The following is an 18,082-nucleotide window of genomic DNA, read 5'->3' as shown; positions in this document are numbered from 1 at the left end:
AATGAGGGACCAAATATAACTTTTATAATACGTAAAATTATCCCAAGAAACCCTTATAAATATATAAGAACGCATATAGAAAACAAGCTGGAAAAGGCTGGACATGAGACTTTCGGCGGCAGGTTCGGTGGCTGAAGGTCCCTTCACAAATCCAAAGGTCAATCATTCGGGAGCAAGTTCGGCGGCCTAAAGGCTGCCTCCACAGGCAGGTTCGTACGGCCGAATCTTGCTTCGGTGGCTGAACCTGAGTTCTCTAGCATGGCAGAACCCGATTCTGCCCTATACTCACAGCCACCAAAACGCTCCGATCCTCACATGCAACAGCTTACAAACATCCCAAAACTACTTTAGGAGCTTCTAAGCAACTAGAAGACCCCAAATACAACATGAAAACACTTATAACACATCGGCAAATAAAATTCAAAGCAAAAAGAGGAAAGAAAACATAACTTAACATGCATTTCTCAAAACATTTAAAATACCCATAATACTTTTTGAAAACCCTCAGAAATCAGAAGAAAGGCAAAGATTTGAACTTACCTCTTGGAGACACAGTGGTGACAATGACTAAGACTTGGAGAATAGAGAAATTGATCTCCGAAGGTCTCCAAAGGTTAAAACTTGAAATTCAAACTCAAATTTTTAAAAATCAAAGGAAAAGCTCATGACTAAGAGATTTGAAGAAATCTCAGCAAAAATATCAAGGAATCATAGACCTACCTCTACACGGAAGAAGAGAGAAAAATTTCTCTCAAAATCGAGCTGAGACCCTTTTTATAGTTAGGTCTGCCAGCTAATGTTCGGCGGCCAAACATGGGAGGTTCGACGGTTGAACCTTGATGATTTGAAAACCATTTTTTTAAACACATTTTAAAAATGCTTCAAATTCATTTTATAGAAACCCTTTTTTTTTTCATTTAAAGATTTCAGTTTCAAGATTTCAGATTCTAACGGAGATTTAGTCGAAAAATTAGAATTTAGACACTGGAGTTTAGTTGGGTATTACAGTCACAGATTTACCAATTAGAAGAATCGTACATAGGCTTGAGATATCAGGTCGGATGCTAGCATGGTCTGTGGAAATGGGACCCTACTGCTTGAAGTACAGACCACAAACAACAATGAAGGCACAAGCGCTAGCTGATTTTATTGTCGAGTGTTCATTCAATGAAGGGAGCTTGAAAACAAAGGAAGGGGGAGGACAGACCAAAGAGGTCAGCGATAATGACCACTCATACCTCTGGACCCTACACGTAGATGGGGCAGCTGGGCCCAACCAAAGTGGAATGGGAGCAACACTAAAGGGGCTAGACGGGCTAGTCATTTCAAATGCTCTGCGTTTTAATTTTTTAGTAACCAACAATATGACTAAATATAAGGCCCTGATCAATGGGATGCACTTGGCCTTAGAGACAGGGGTGAATGACTTGAATGTACTCAATGATTTGCAGTTAGTAGTTAACTAGGTCCGAGGAATATATGAAGCTCGGAATGAAACAATGAGGCAGTATCTGACCAGGGTACAAGAGTTGCAAATTGAGTACAAAACAAAAGACATTCAACTCTAAGTGGATCTCAATCCCGCATGCTCAGAATGAAGAAGTTGACCTACTGAGCTGGCTGACCTTGGAAGAGATGGAGCAATTACCACAGGAAGTGCTTGTGGAGACCATATCGCAACCAAGTTTTGAGAGACCAGTACCAATCATGAATGTCCATTCTGGGCCAAGCTGGATGGATCCTTTCATCAGATATCTTGACCAAGGAGAATTGCCTACTGATAAGGATGAAGCAAAGAAAATCTCAGCCAAAGTAAGGGAATTATCTGTATGAAGATGTTGTGCTGTTCAAAAGAGGGAAGTCTACACCGTGGCTCAGGTGTGTAGGGCAGGAGGAGGTTCTGGTCATAATCGAAGAAATTTACCAAGGCATATGCAACACTCATGAAGGGACATACACTCTAGTCAATAAAATTTTCAGGCAGGGATACTACTGGCTGACCTTGAAAGCGGATATGGAAAAATTTGTGAAGAGATGTAATGTTTGCCAACTGTATGGTAGGGCTATCAATACCCCTGCAATGAACCAGACCAGAATCTCGGCGCCCTGGCCTTTCTTCCAATGGGGAATTAACATCCTCGGTCCTTTGCCCCAGACCACTGGCCAATGTAAATTTGTGATAGTCGCAGTAGAATATTTCTCCAAATGTCCAGAGGCTGAAGCTGTCGAGAGCATCACTACTTGTTAGATGATTGATTTCGTATGGAGCAACATCATATGCTAATTTGGAGTACCTCGTGTCCTCATTTCATATAATGGCATCCAGTTTGATTGTAGAGAATTTGAGAAGTTTACAAGAAACTTGGGGATGGACCATGGGCCTGCAGAACTTCTCTATGAGCAGCAACATGAGAAATACCTTTCTTTTTAGTCTATGGAACCAAAGCAATAGTACCGATAGAATTAAAGGTCCCCACTCACCGAGTACAATATTGCAATGAGGTAACCAACAGAGAAAAGTTATGAAGTAACCTAGATACCTTAGAAGAACGAAGAGACGCGGCAAGCATTAGAACCACTACCTACCAGCAGAGGGCTGCCAAGTATCACAATCGCAAAGTCAAGGAAAGAGTTTTGAAAATAGGAGATTTGGTCCTATAGAAGTTAGATGCAATGGGCAAAAGAGAATGACAGAGAAAGCTTGCCCCCACATGGGAAGGACTCTTTAGAATCATTAAAGTGGTCAAGTTAGGCGTTTTTCACTTAGAAGACTTAGGTGAAAAAAGGAAGCCGTATGCCTGGAATGTACAACACCTTAAAAGGTACTGTGTATAAACTTATAATTTAGGAGAAATAAAAAGTCTTCTGAATACTCCTCAAAGTTGAATGAGTCATATGAATTCTCATGATAATATAGCTAAAAATTACTGAAAAATACCTTTGAAAGAATGTATTGCACAAGTCTTGTTTTTTGCAGGCCCAATTCTACCTGGTAAATCGCCAGTAGTGTAACGACCCGAAAATCGGACCGCTACCGGCGCTAGGATCCGGGTCGACTTAAGGCCGCCGGGACCCGTAGCAAGCCAAACATACATCCTGTGAACCTGCTTAATCCCATACATGATCAACAACATATATAAAAGTTAAAACTTTTCTTTCATTCATTTTCTCATACACCAAACTCAACCTGCGCATGCACTGAACATAGCCATAATCATAAACATTGGCCCCTCTGTGGGACCTCATCAATGCCCCCAATGGGTGGCATAACATGTGTTGAGTTGGTTTACATCTACATCATAAAACATCTAAGATCATGTAACAAAAGGGATTACAATATCCATAGGGTCAAGCACAACTTCTAATCCTCAATATCATTATACATAACATGACTATTCAAACTTTACATCATCTTACAATTTATCATGTCCACTTTCTAACTATTACAATTACAAGACTTTACTCTTCTTGACTTCTCTGTCTAGCCCGTACCTGCAATCCTGGGGGATTAGGGAAAAGGAGTGAGCTACTAGAGCCCAGTGAGCAGAATGATAAAACATTTGAAACATATGATAACATGAAATGCATCACATCACAGCTAATCACATCAAGGATGAATTTGTCACCAATAGTCCTCTACATGTTCCAACTGTGCCAGGGGCGTAGAATGGGCGTCACTGGTCTTTCTCTTACATAATCATAACATAGCATGACATAACATTCCATAATGCCAGGGGCGTAGAATGAGCCTCACTGGTCTTTCTCTTACATAGTGCCAGGGGCGTAGAATGGGCCTCACTGGTCTTTCGTACCGTGTCATCATCATATCATATCATACGAGGACTAAAGGATCATTCAACATTCATCCACATCATCAACATATTATGCAATGCAACATATTCGTGATTTCTAATGCAAACAACCTAAATATCTCATGTCATTCATGATGCGTGAATCATGCTAAAACGGGTTTATTATTTAAAAGCATAAGAGTTATTCTACTCACCTCTAGCTGAAGCTCTACTGACTCAGAAGCAGCTGAACTCACTGCTGGGGTCCTCAGTTCCTCGGGTCCGAACCTACACAGGTGGACTCAAATGAGGGACCAACCAAACATGAACATAACTCTAAACTACTCCCCAAAAACCCCCTGAAACATCATGAAACAATCATGCAAAACATGTAAAAGAAGGCTGGACAGGGCACTTTCGGCGGCAGGTTCGGCGGCCGAAAGTCCCTCCAGAGCCGAAAGTCAGGCAGGTTCGGCGGCACCTTCGGCGGTCGAAACTCATGCATGTTCGGCGGCACCTTCGGCGGCCGAAACTCCCAGACAGAGACGAAAGTCTCCTTGCGGGGGCAAGCTTCGGCAGCCGAAGGCTGCCTCCACAAGAGGGTTCGGCTGCCGAACCTGGTTTCTCCCGAAGGGCAGAAACTTGGTTCAAACATGCACAAATGCCTCAAACTCATGCCATTATGCATTTAGCTCAACCAAAACATGCATACAAGCTCCTAGGGGTCTCAAACTACCTTAAACCCCAACTACAACACATCAAGCAACACAAATCCAACATACATTGCTCAAAACATAATATAAACTCAAAAACCTAACTATAAGCTAAACATGCATTCTACCCCAAAGATCTTCATAAAACTAACTTTAAACATGCAATGAGCTTAAGATCGGCTCTTACCTCTTGAAGATCGAGAGAGAGACGACCTAAAACTCGGAGGTGGGAGAGAGTGGGTTCTTGAACCTCCAAGCTCCAAAACTTTGCTCAAAAGCTCAAATCTTCAAAACAAAGTTAAAACAGATGAAAATCTTGAAAGATCTAGAGGAAAAACATCAAAGATTGGTGAGGGACGGCGGAGAGCTCACCTTGGCCGAAAATAGGGAAAAAGCTCGCCCGTTTTCGGCTAAGGGACCCTTTTATAGTGGCTGGCCAGGCCACGTTCGGGGGCCGAACGTGCCTCCACATGCATTCCATGTTCGGCGGCCGAACTTGAGGTTCGGCGGCCGAACCTGGACTTCCCTCACTTATGCCTTCGGGGGCCTAAAGCACACCCGAAATGCATGCATGTTCGGCGGCCGAACTTTGAGTTTCAGCGGCCGAACGTGAGTTTTCCTCCAAGGGTGCTTTATTCAAAAACTCATTTCCTCTTTACTTAATATCATCAAAAACATTAAAACATTTCATGAAAACATGGTTTTACCCTTCTAGAGGTCTCCGACATCCGAAATTCCACCGAACGGTAGGAATTCTGATACCGGAGTCTAGCCGAGTATTACATTCTCCCCCCCTTAAGAACATTCGTCCCCGAATGTTCCTCAACTAGCACATAGCATGGCAGACACATAACATACATGCAAAGCACATAAAACTCACAAGGAACTTACCTTAGAAAAGATAAGGGTATTGCTGGAGCATGGACTCCCGTGTCTCCCAGGTGCACTCTTCCATATTGTGGTGGTTCCACAAGACTTTGGATTTCCTTGTTTCTTAGCTTTCTGATCTGGGTGTCTATGATCCGTACTGGCTGCTCAACATAGGTGAGATCCTCTTGGATCTCCATATCAGGCTCACTAAGAACCTTGCTCGGATCTGACACAAACTTCCTCAACATGGAAACATGGAAAACCGGATGGATTCTTTCCATTGAAGCAGGTAAATCCAGCTTGTACGACACATTCCCAATCTTTTGCAAGACTTCGAAGGGTCCGATGTATCGTGGGGCTAGTTTACCTTTCTTCCCAAAGCGAACCACTCCTTTCATTGGAGACACCTTGAGCAATACCAGATCCCCCTCCTAAAACTCTACCTGTCTTTTGCGGATGTCTGCATAACTCTTCTGTCTGCTTGCAGCAGTCTTGATCCTTTCTCTGATTATGGGTACCACCCTGCTGGTAATCTCTACTAGCTCAGGCCCTGCCAAGGCCTTTTCTCCAACTTCTTCCCAGCAAACAGGTGACCTGCACTTCCTTCCATACAAGGCTTCATATGGAGCCATCCCAATGCTAGCATGATGGCTGTTATTGTAGGCAAACTCCACCAAAGGTAGATGCTGCCTCCAAGAACCGCCAAAGTCCAGCACACACATTCTGAGCATATCCTCGATAGTCTGGATGGTCGTTTCTGATTGTCCATCAGTCTGGGGGTGGAAGGCAGTACTGAAATCCAACCTAGTACCCATGGCATTTTGCAGACTTCGCCAAAACCTGGAGGTGAACTGAGGCCCTCTATCAGACACTATTGAAACAGGAACCCCATGTAGCCTGACGATCTCATCAACATACACCTGCGCCAACTTGTCCACAGAATAGCCACTCCTGACAAGGATGAAGTGAGCAGATTTGGTGAGTCTGTCCACAATCACCCATATGGAGTCCAATCTGTTGGACGTCGCCGGTAACCCCACTACGAAGTCCATAGCTATATTCTCCCATTTCCACTCTAGAATAGGTAGCGGGTTAAGCATTCCAGCCGGCTTCTGATGTTCCAGCTTCACCCTCTGACACACTTCACAGGCTGACACAAATTGTGCCACTTCTTTCTTCATCGCTGGCCACCAATAAACTTTCTTCAAATCTTGATACATCTTGGTGGCTCCGGGGTGAACGCTGTATCTTGCATTATGAGCCTCTCTCATAATGTCTCCTTTTAGCCTTATGTCATCTAGTACACATAGTATGCTCCCATAGCGGAGGATCCCTTTACTGTCGAATCTGAACTCACTATCTTTGCCTGACTGAACAGTCCTGGCAATGTTCACTAACTCTGGGTCCTCATGCTGTTTCTGAGCCACCTGCCCCAGAAACACGGGTGCCACTCTCATCTGGGCTACCAAAGCACCTGTACCAGACAACTCCAATTGTAGACCTTCCTCAACGAGCTTGTAAAACTCCTTCACCACTGGCCTCCTCTCTGCCGATATGTGGGATAAACTGCCTAGTGACTTCCGGCTTAGGGCGTCTGCCACAACATTCGCCTTACCCGGATGATACTGAATCTTGCAATCGTAGTCACTCAGCAGCTCTACCCATCTCCTCTGTCTCAAATTCAAATCTCTTTGACTCAGGATGTGCTGTAGGCTCTTATGATCTGTAAAGATCTCACATTTTACCCCATAGAGGTAGTGCCTCCACATCTTGAGTGCAAAGATTACTGCTGCCATCTCAAGGTCATGTGCGGGGTAATTCAACTCATGCTTCTTCAGCTGCCTGGAAGCATAAGCAATCACCCTCTCGTTCTGCATTAGTACACAACCCAGTCCCACACGGGACGCATCATAAAAGACTGTAAAGTCCTCATCACTGGATGGCAGAGCTAACACTGGTGCTGAAGTCAACCTCTTCTTAAGCTCTTCAAAACTCTCTTCGCACTGGTCGGTCCACACAAACTTCTGATTCTTCCTGGTCAACCTGGTTAGAGGAGCTGCAATCTTTGAGAAGTCCTGAACGAACCTCCTGTAGTAACCTGCCAAACCCAAGAAACTTCTGATCTCTGTCACTGAAATGGGTCTAGGCCAGTTAGCCACAGTTTCTGTCTTCTTGGGGTCCACCTCTATTCCATTTTCTGACACTACATGCCCCAAGAACGAAATGCTCCTCAGCCAGAACTCACACTTAGAGAACTTGGCATACAAGCCATGTTCCCTCAAGATCTGCAAAACCAACCGCAGATGATGGGCATGCTCCTCTGCATTCCTGGAATACACTAAGATATCATCTATGAAGACAATAACGAAGTGATCCAGGTACTGGCTAAACACTCTGTTCATAAGATCCATGAATGCTGCAGGGGCATTGGTTAACCCGAACGGCATTACAAGGAACTCAAAATGCCCATATCTGGTCCTGAAAGCTGTCTTTGGCACATCATCTTCTCTGATCCTCAACTGATGGTACCCCGATCTCAGATCTATTTTGGAGAAACAACCTGCTCCAGCTAGCTGGTCAAATAGATCGTCGATCCTTGGCAATGGGTACTTATTCTTTGTAGTGACTTTGTTCAACTGCCTGTAGTCGATACAAAGTCTAAGAGATCCATCCTTCTTTCTCACAAACAAAACTGGTGCACCCCAAGGTGAAGTGCTCGGTCGGATGAAGCCCTTTTCTACCAGCTCTTGCAACTGTTCTTTCAATTCCTTCAACTCAGCTGGAGCCATCCTGTAGGGAGGAATAGAGATCGGTCGGGTTCCAGGCATCAATTCTATCTCGAACTCTATCTCCCTAGCAGGTGGTAAACCTGGCAGCTCGTCTGGGAAGACGTCTAGAAACTCTCTAACCATTGGCACCGAGGCGGGCTCTCTAACCTGACTGCTAAGCTCTCTCACATGAGCCAAATACCCTTGACATCCCTTCCTCAGCAACCTACGAGCCTGAAGAGCTGATATCAGACCTCTAGGTGTACCCCTCCTGTCTCCCCTGAAGACAACCTCTGACCCATCCTGACCTCTGAACCTGACTACCTTGTCCCTGCAGTCCAAGGTAGCACTATGGGTAGATAACCAGTCCATCCCTAGAATGACGTCAAAATCTGTCAAATCTAGAACCACAAGGTCGGCGGAAAGGCATCTTCCCTCAACAAAGACTGGACTGTACTGGCAGACTGACTCTGCCACTGATGGGTCACACTTGGGTCCACTGACCCAGAGAGGACACTCTAACTCAGAGATCATCAACCCCAACCTCTGAACGGCTCTCGGAGCAATAAAAGAATGAGATGCACCAGGGTCCATCAAGGCATACACATCAGAACAACCAATGACTAAGTTACCTGCCACCACGGTGTTAGATGCATCTGCCTCCTGTTGAGTCATCGTGAAGATCCGTGCTGGAGCTGATGGACCTTCACCTCTGAAACCCGCTGAAGAAGAGGCTGACCCTCTCCCTCTGCCTCTGCCACTAGCCTGAGTCGTGGCTGGAGCTGCTGGCTGCGCTACACTACCTGAAGCCATTTGCTGAGACTGTGCTCCAAAAGCTGCCCTAGGACACTCCCGAGCCATGTGTCCCTCCTGCCCACATCTGAAGCAGGTTGTCGTCCCAACCTGACATACTCCCTTGTGCGGTCTCCCACACTTCTTGCATACTGCATTATCCGCACCAGAACTCACGCCACTCCCCAGTCCCAGACTGGACTTGACCTTGTTCCAAAACTTATTCTTCTTCGACTTCTTGGTGGTACTGCTCCACCTCTTGCTGCCTGAAGCTGCTGCACTAAAAGAAGAAGAGCCTGGGGTCTTAGAACCAGAAGGCTGTACCACTGACTGCTTAACTGTCCCCTGAACGATGGCACTGGCCTCCATTTTTCGGGCCATATCCACTATGGTATGGAAGCTCTCCCTATCTGCTGATTGGATCAAGGAGGAATATCTGGAGTGGAGTTTCATGATATACCTCCTTGACCTTTTCTGATCCGAGTCAAGATTTTGCCCTGCAAAAGGCAACAGCTCCAAGAATCTGTCTGTGAAATCCTCTACGCTCATCTCATCAGTCTGCCTCAACTGCTCAAACTCTATCATCTTTAGCTCCCTTGAACTATCTGGGAAAGCCCATCCTGCAAACTCGTTTGCGAACTCTTCCCAAGACATGCTATCCACTCTCGGGTTCACATAATTCTTGAACCACTCTCGTGCCTTCTTGCACTTAAGTGTGAACCCAGCCATCTGTATGGCTCTACTATCATCAGCCCCAATCTCATCTGTAATCACCTTAACCCTTTCAAGATACACAAATGGGTCATCCCCTTTTTCATACTGGGGAGCACCCAACTTCATGTAGTCTGTCATCTTGACCTTGCTCCCACTGGCTGAGCTAGGTCTAGGAGGTTGAGTAGCTGGGGCTGCTGGTTCTGCTGGAGGAGGAGGTGGTGCAACATTTTCTGAGGTAGGGTTTACTGGATTTGGATAGTAAGGTGGGGGTGGATACATTGGGTATTGTGAATATGGTGGGTAGTAGGGTGGGTATGGCATCTGTGTGGGATAAGGGGTGAAGCTAGGGTAATCCGATGTACCTCCCATCGAATACCCGGGATCTTGTGAGAAGGGTGGGTAGTAAGGTGGCTGAACAAATCCCGAGGCCTGAGTGCCTCCTTGGGATTCCCCCATTCCCTCTTCTGACATGCTAACTCCCAAACTGCCATCCCTCCTCTGCTCTACATCCATACCATCCCTCCTCTGCTCTACATCCATACCATCCCTCCTCTGCTCTACATCCATACCATCCCCCATGTCCTCGGACGCTCCTCCCTGAACTGTTCCTCTGACTGATCTGCTTCTACCCAGATCCAAAGACCTTCTAGGGTCTCTTACTGCTCTTTCTCTGTTAGACCTACTAGACATTGCCCTAGGCAATGCTGGAGGACGGGCGCTCGTGCCCTCATCCTCGGGTGGTACTCCAGTCAATCTTGCTGATCGACGAGTTCCTCTCATCTTGTTTTCTGAAAAACAGTACACATCACATAAACATTAGCATCATATGGTTCATGTGGGCATACATGAACCCGCATCACACATCATAGCATATCATTAATGCACATGCATATCATCATGGCATTTCACATCATCATGTAAGACAGGACTCCACATCCTATCCTAGTGGACATGACCTTCCTATTGTGCTTGACCTTCTATAACATCTATGAGCCCGACACTCTAGGTCCGACCATATGAACCTTGGGCTCTGATACCATTCTGTAACGATCCGAAAATCGGACCGCTACCGGCGTTAGGATCCGGGTCGACTTAAGGCCGCCGGGACCCGTAGCAAGCCAAACATACATCCTGTGAACCTGCTTAATCCCATACATGATCAACAACATATATAAAAGTTAAAACTTTTCTTTCATTCATTTTCTCATACACCAAACTCAACCTGCGCATGCACTGAACATAGCCATAATCATAAACATTGGCCCCTCTGTGGGACCTCATCAATGCCCCCAATGGGTGGCATAACATGTGTTGAGTTGGTTTACATCTACATCATAAAACATCTAAGATCATGTAACAAAAGGGATTACAATATCCATAGGGTCAAGGATGAATTTGTCACCAATAGTCCTCTACATGTTCCAACTGTGTCAGGGGCATAGAATGGGCCTCACTGGTCTTTCTCTTACATAATCATAACATAGCATGACATAACATTCCATAATGCCAGGGGCATAGAATGGGCCTCACTGGTCTTTCGTACCGTATCATCATCATATCATATCATACGAGGACTAAAGGATCATTCAACATTCATCCACATCATCAACATATTATGCAATGCAACATATTCGTGATTTCTAATGCAAACAACCTAAATATCTCATGTCATTCATGATGCGTGAATCATGCTAAAATGGGTTTATTATTTAAAAGCATAAGAGTTATTCTACTCACCTCTAGCTGAAGCTCTACTGACTCAGAAGCAGCTGAACTCACTGCTGGGGTCCTCGGTTCCTCGGGTCCGAACCTACACAGGTGGACTCAAATGAGGGACCAACCAAACATGAACATAACTCTAAACTACTCCCCAAAAACCCCCTGAAACATCATGAAACAATCATGCAAAACATGTAAAAGAAGGCTGGACAGGGCACTTTCGGCGGCAGGTTCGGCGGCCGAAAGTCCCTCCAGAGCCGAAAGTCAGGCAGGTTCGGCGGCACCTTCGGCGGCCGAAACTCCCAGACAGAGACGAAAGTCTCCTTTCGGGGGCAAGCTTCGGCAGCCGAAGGCTGCCTCCACAAGAGGGTTCGGCGGCCGAAAGTCCTTTCGGCTGCCGAACCTGGTTTCTCCCGAAGGGCAGAAACTTGGTTCAAACATGTACAAATGCCTCAAACTCATGCCATTATGCATTTAGCTCAACCAAAACATGCATACAAGCTCCTAGGGGTCTCAAACTACCTTAAACCCCAACTACAACACATCAAGCAACACAAATCCAACATACATTGCTCAAAACATAACATAAACTCAAAAACCTAACTATAAGCTAAACATGCATTCTACCCTAAAGATCTTCATAAAACTAACTTTAAACATGCAATGAGCTTAAGATCGGCTCTTACCTCTTGAAGATCGAGAGAGAGACGACCTAAAACTCGAAGGTGGGAGAGAGTGGGTTCTTGAACCTCCAAGCTCCAAAACTTTGCTCAAAAGCTCAAATCTTCAAAACAAAGTTAAAACAGATGAAAATCTTGAAAGATCTAGAGGAAAAACATCAAAGATTGGTGAGGGACGGCGGAGAGCTCACCTTGGCCGAAAATGGGGAAAAAGCTCGCCCGTTTTCGGCTAAGGGACCCTTTTATAGTGGCTGGCCAGGCCACGTTCGGGGGACGAACGTGCCTCCGCATGCATGCCATGTTCGGCGGCCGAATTTGAGGTTCGGCGGTCGAACCTGGACTTCCCTCACTTATGCCTTCGGGGGCCTAAAGCACACCCAAAATGCATGCATGTTCGGCGGCCGAACTTTGAGTTTCGGCGGCCGAACCTGAGTTTTCCTCCAAGGGTGCTTTATTCAAAAACTCATTTCCTCTTTACTTAATATCATCAAAAACATTAAAACATTTCATAAAAACATGGTTTTACCCTTCTAGAGGTCTCCGACATCTGAAATTCCACCGGACGGTAGGAATTCCGATACCGGAGTCTAGCCGGGTATTACAAGTAAGGCCACGAGTTTGAATCCCAAAAAATCGCCAGTAAGGTCATGAGCTTGAATATCAGAAAATTGCCAGTAAAGTTGCCTGAATCTCAAAAGAGCCCAAAAGCGAAATCTGGGCTAAGAGTCCGGAAGCAAAATTGGGGCTAAGTTACTAGAAAAAATGAAAGAGCAAAAGTGCTCTGGAGCACGCTAAGGGCAGAAGAGCCCAGAAGCGAAGTTAGGACTAAGAGCCTGGAAGCAAAATTAGAGCTAAGTGCGCAGAAAAAATGAAAGGGAAAAAATGCTCGGAAGCACGCTAAGGGCATAAGAGCCCGGAAGCATAATCAAGACTAAGAGCTTAGAAGCGAAATTAGGGCTAAGTGCCCAGAAAAAATGAAAGAGCAAAAATGCTTAGGAGCACACTAAAAGCAGAAGAGCTCGGAAGTGAAGTCAGGGCTAAGAGCCCAAAAGCGAAATTAGGGCTAAGTGCTCAGGAAAAATGAAAGGGCAAAAATGCTCGGAAGCACGCTAAGGGCAGAAGAGCCCGGAAGCGGAATCAGGGCTAAGTGCCTAGAAAAAATGAAAGAGCAAAAATGCTCAGAAGCACCCTAAGGGCAAAAGACCCTAGAAGTGAAGTCAAGGCTAAGAGCCCGAAAGCGAAATAAGGGCAGAAGAGCTCGAAAGCGAAATTAGGGCTAAGTGCCCAGAAAAAATGAAAAAGCAAAAATGCTCGAGAGTACGCTAACGGTAGAAGAGCCCGGAAGCAAAGTCAGGGCTAAGTGCCCAGAAAAAATGAAAGGGAAAAAATGCTTGGAAGCACGCTAAGGGCAGAAGAGCTTGGAAGCAAAATTAGGGCTAAGTGCTCAAAAAAATGAAAGAGCAAAAATGCTCAGAAGCATGCTAAGGGAAAAAGACCCCGGAAGAGAAGTCAGGGCTAAAAGTCTAAAAGCGAGATAAGGGCAAAAAAATTCAGAAGCAAAATCAGGGTTAAGTACCTAGAAAAAATGAAAGAGTAAAAATACTCGAAAGCATACTAAGGGCATAAAGTCCAAAAGCAAACTCAGGGCTAAGTGCCTAGAGGGCATGAAAGGACAAAATGCTCAGAAGAATACTAAGGATAAAAACCCAAAAACAGACTCAAGGTTAAAGAAGGCACGATAGAGCAAAAAGCCTAGGGACGAAAACAAAGCTAAGCATAAGGGAAAAACCTTGAAGGCAAAAATAAGGCCACATCCAGAAAGTTCACAACATCCTTTCAAAAGAAGAGGTATGGGGTGATAATATGAAACAAAAAAGCGAAGTGTGTCATAACCTTTAAAGATTTTTATTTATAAGTAGTTTTCATAAGATCCTTTTTAAGTGACATATTTATTATTTATTTTATTCACATGAATCTTAAATTATAATTACCTTGGCAGGCCATCAGGGCTAAAACAAGTCGTAAATGCCCTACCCATTTAACAAAATATTAAGATTTCATGTCAACAAAAGACAGGATTGAGTATGTCCCATAAGAATCTAAGCCAATAAGCGAAATAAAATTATAACCAAAAGCAGAAATTCTCCATTTAAATGAAAATATATATATTACAAAGAAACTAAAATACAAAAAGCAAGCTAACTATGTGTTTACAAGCATAAACTTTAAGAAAAGGAGAAAGATCTTCAAGTCTCCTCGAAAGAGGCAAGGTCTCCAGCCAAGTCAGGCTCAACTTCGGAAGCATTCTCGAGAACAATAGCAACCGCGAAAGTTGGAACTGCTATAACATCACTTTCCGAAGGAGGATCTGTAGGGGCATTTACAACCTTGAGCGCAGGTAGACCATCATCGACTTGATTGGCACCTTGATCAAACTCAGCCGCCAAGCGAGCCAAAGTCCTGTGAGGAGAGGGGGGTGCACTTTGGGAAGAGCGCGGTCGTCAGGACCGTATTGTACTTCTTCACCATCAAAGTCATACTCTAAAGTCCGAAGAGTACTAAAAGGAGCAGCCGAAGACTCACGAGCCTTTAAGAGGCCATCATTGAAGCCCGTCGCATAAAAGCGAGTGGACTGTTTAAAGGCCTTGCCCTTAAACTCGTCCGACTTAAGATATTTGTTGACTGGCTCTAGATGATTAACTCAACACTCTGCCTAGCATCCACAATCTTCTTTTCATAGTCCTTGCATCGCTTAGAAAGATCATGGACCTCGCTTTCAAGCTGTCTCTTCACAGCTTCAGAAGCATTCAAGTCCCCTTGAACCCTACTTAACTCCAACTTGACCTCCCCCAGTTCCCGGACAATTTCTTCATCTCCCTCTCAAGCTGGGTAGACCGGGTTGAAAGACTTCTCTCTCTAATCTGCAGAAGCCTTCTCTTGATCGAGTTTAGCTTCTGCAACAAATCTCTCCTCAGCAATTTGTAACTTTAGGAGAGCAATCTTCTCACCCTGGGCATGTTTGTCTTGGAGAAGTCCTTCCAACCAGTTCATCTCTCCCTCGTACTGACTCTTTAGTACAGTAGTTACTCGGGCGTCCTCCTCTTCTTTGGCTTTTTCAATATCTCAGAGGGCAGCCTCCCGAACAACGACTCTTTTATTCTCAAGCTCTAACAAAGCACCCAAAAGCTGCAAAAACAAGCAAATGAGTCAAAAAAGATCAGAAAACCCAAAAGTAAAAGAAAAGGTAAGGAAAATTACTAGAAGAACTTGTCTTTTAGAAGCTCCCAAAAGGTCCTCCTCTGTTCGAGTAGTAAAAGAGTTTGACTGCTCGGTGGATTCAATCATCCTACAAATTATGCTCGCCATCCGAGGTTCAATCAAATTGGGGGATGGCCCGAAGACGTGGTTGCTCAGCAACTCAGCAATTAAGATAGGAGTAGAATCAAGGCTCAGTTGAAAAGGCATCTTTGCCTCATTGGAAATTAAGGTAGTGGGAAGACCCTCACTAACCTCTAGAGTTTGGCCCTCCTTACCTTTGCCCTTGCCCGATTTATCCGAGGAGGGTTTTCTTAGAAGAGAGGAACATAAAGTCCCCTTTCGAGAAGCGATCAGCTCGGATTCCTTCACCAACCTCCTTTTCTTCCCTGTCATCCCTAAAGAAGTGGTGGTCATCTCCTGTGGCAGACGAGAATTCTTTCGTTTCAAGCCTCCCTCGACCTCCTCAATAGGAGAGGACCTGTTCGGATTAACCACTGCCCTTACTATAACAACATCCAAATTACTCCCAAGAGCAGGAGCACCCTCAACTGCCATAGGCACGACCTCAGTCTAGTCGCACCTGACTAAAGCCAACTCCATACTGGCCCTAGTGGAAGACAAGGAAGGCATAACTTGAGCTGGCACAGGCTCCACCCCTAACATCTCAACGACCACGTCCATGGTTTTTCGGGTCTTGAAAGCCTCTAGAGCTTGCTGGACAACATCACGATTGAGAGAAAACTCTAGTGATTCAAAATGTCCTCCATAAGGATGATAGAAGATGCAAAAACATCCAAAATAAGTAAAAACACAAAGTAGTAAAATTAACAGAAGAGCAACAACAAAAGAATAGTCGAATACCAGTAACAACAAAAGAATAGTCGAATACCAGCAACATAACACCCCTCCCTCGAGTGGATATCCAGACACTTGAAAACATCATATTTAAAAGGAAAGGAGGAGATTCGAGCAAAATACAACTGCTTCCACTTGGAGAGAAAAGAGAAAACATTACAAAAGGTATCCACCGTTCCCCATCCTAACTATAAACCCTAGTCGAAGCTCCCCTTAGCTCCGACTATGGCAAAACTGTCTGCCCATTGCTTAATAGAGTCTTTGTGGACAGTAAAAATGGCCAAGCCATTCCGGCCACAAACTCAAGAATCCATTATTAGCCTTTAAAATTTTGAAAAATGCCTTAAACAAGCTCAAAGAGGGAGCAAAGGCCCAACATTGACACATCGCCTCAAAGACACTCATGAACATAATTGAATTTGGGGTCAACATCCGAGGGATGACTTAGTAAAATCTAAAAACAAAGTAGACAAAACCAAAAAAAGAGAAAGAAAGGTTGTAATCTATCTGTTTTAAATAGAAAATGAACCTCCTCTCGGAACTAGCATCCACTATATCGGGGGAGGAGGCAAGGAGAATAGAGCAATCCGTTCATTTAGATTTAGAGCCCGAATATAATGAGTCTCCATGAAAAGAAAGAATCGCTAGAAAGTTTCCTGGGGACAGGCGAGGGTTACCCTAGAAATGATCTTTTCAACTTGAGGGAACGGCAGAGGGACCATCGAAAAAGAAGCGCATAACCGAGATTTGAAAAACCTGGAAGAAGAAGGAAAAAGTGAGAAAGACTCTAAGAAATAGAAAACAGAGGCAACAAGAACAACGAAAACATCGAAAGTGAAAAAATGGAGGTGAAGACTCGTTTTTATACTCGAAATAAAGCATTTATGAGCATTAAAAAAATTGTGTTTCGGTAATCCAAACAGTGGCAGCCATCAAGATGCCTATGGAAGGGCGTGCGTGCGTGTCATGCATACTTATGACAACTCTTCATAATTCAAAGGGAATTAATGAGTACACACTTGGTAATAAAAGCGTTGAACTCAATTCGCACCTCCAATCGCCATAAATAACCCTTGAAGAAGCGAAAGGGTATTTGATAACATAATAATGATGAATTCCACAGAGATCACGATACATATACAAGAGAAGCAAAAGAGTCCCCCATATTAGGCCCCCGCTATGACCGGGCTATAGAAAGTCCATTCTACATAGTGTGCAGACTAGACCTCCTGCCCCTTTAACCATATCCATGCCCAGAATAGGTGAACCTACCTCACCTATGCTCAGAGCCAGCTGATCGGTCTCTTCAAAGCATATGAGCCTCTATAGGGTCATAATTACGTGTGCCATAGGGCTGGCAGAAAAGACACGCTTGATGGACAGGTATGGGTGAAGCAACTCAGTATTTATTAGCCGGTTGCCCGCCATTAATGAGCCGTTTGACACACCTGTCACAGCACGTCACCATCCAATTCGAAATGACATCTATCAGAATGTTCTAACATGGTCAGGGTATAAATATTCTTGGACCAGCCACTTTTGGGCATACATTTTAGCTATCATTGAATTACAAAATATACAACCTCTCTTCTAAACCTTAATCTCTATGAACCAGAAGCTTATCAGCTCTATTAACTCTCAACAATCCAACCAGAGTCATCAATTTCCCTGTGAATTAAACATTTGCCTATGTGTTCTCATTCCATTACTTTATCGGATCTCAGGTTCATCATATTTAATTCTTTGACATTTTCCTTACTTAAATGGATATGTAATTTAACTAGAATTTCATTTTTCTTCTCAATTGAACCAATAATAATTTGGTAAAATTATATATATATTTTTCAAAAGATAATTTCATTAGAGAGTTAAAAACCATACAAAGACCATTGAGCAAAATACAAGCATCTCAGAAAACTCAC

Source organism: Manihot esculenta, chromosome 4 (genome assembly GCF_001659605.2).
Source record: "Manihot esculenta cultivar AM560-2 chromosome 4, M.esculenta_v8, whole genome shotgun sequence".
NCBI classification, from domain to species: Eukaryota; Viridiplantae; Streptophyta; class Magnoliopsida; order Malpighiales; family Euphorbiaceae; genus Manihot; species Manihot esculenta.
Note: the sequence above shows the minus strand (reverse complement) of the source record.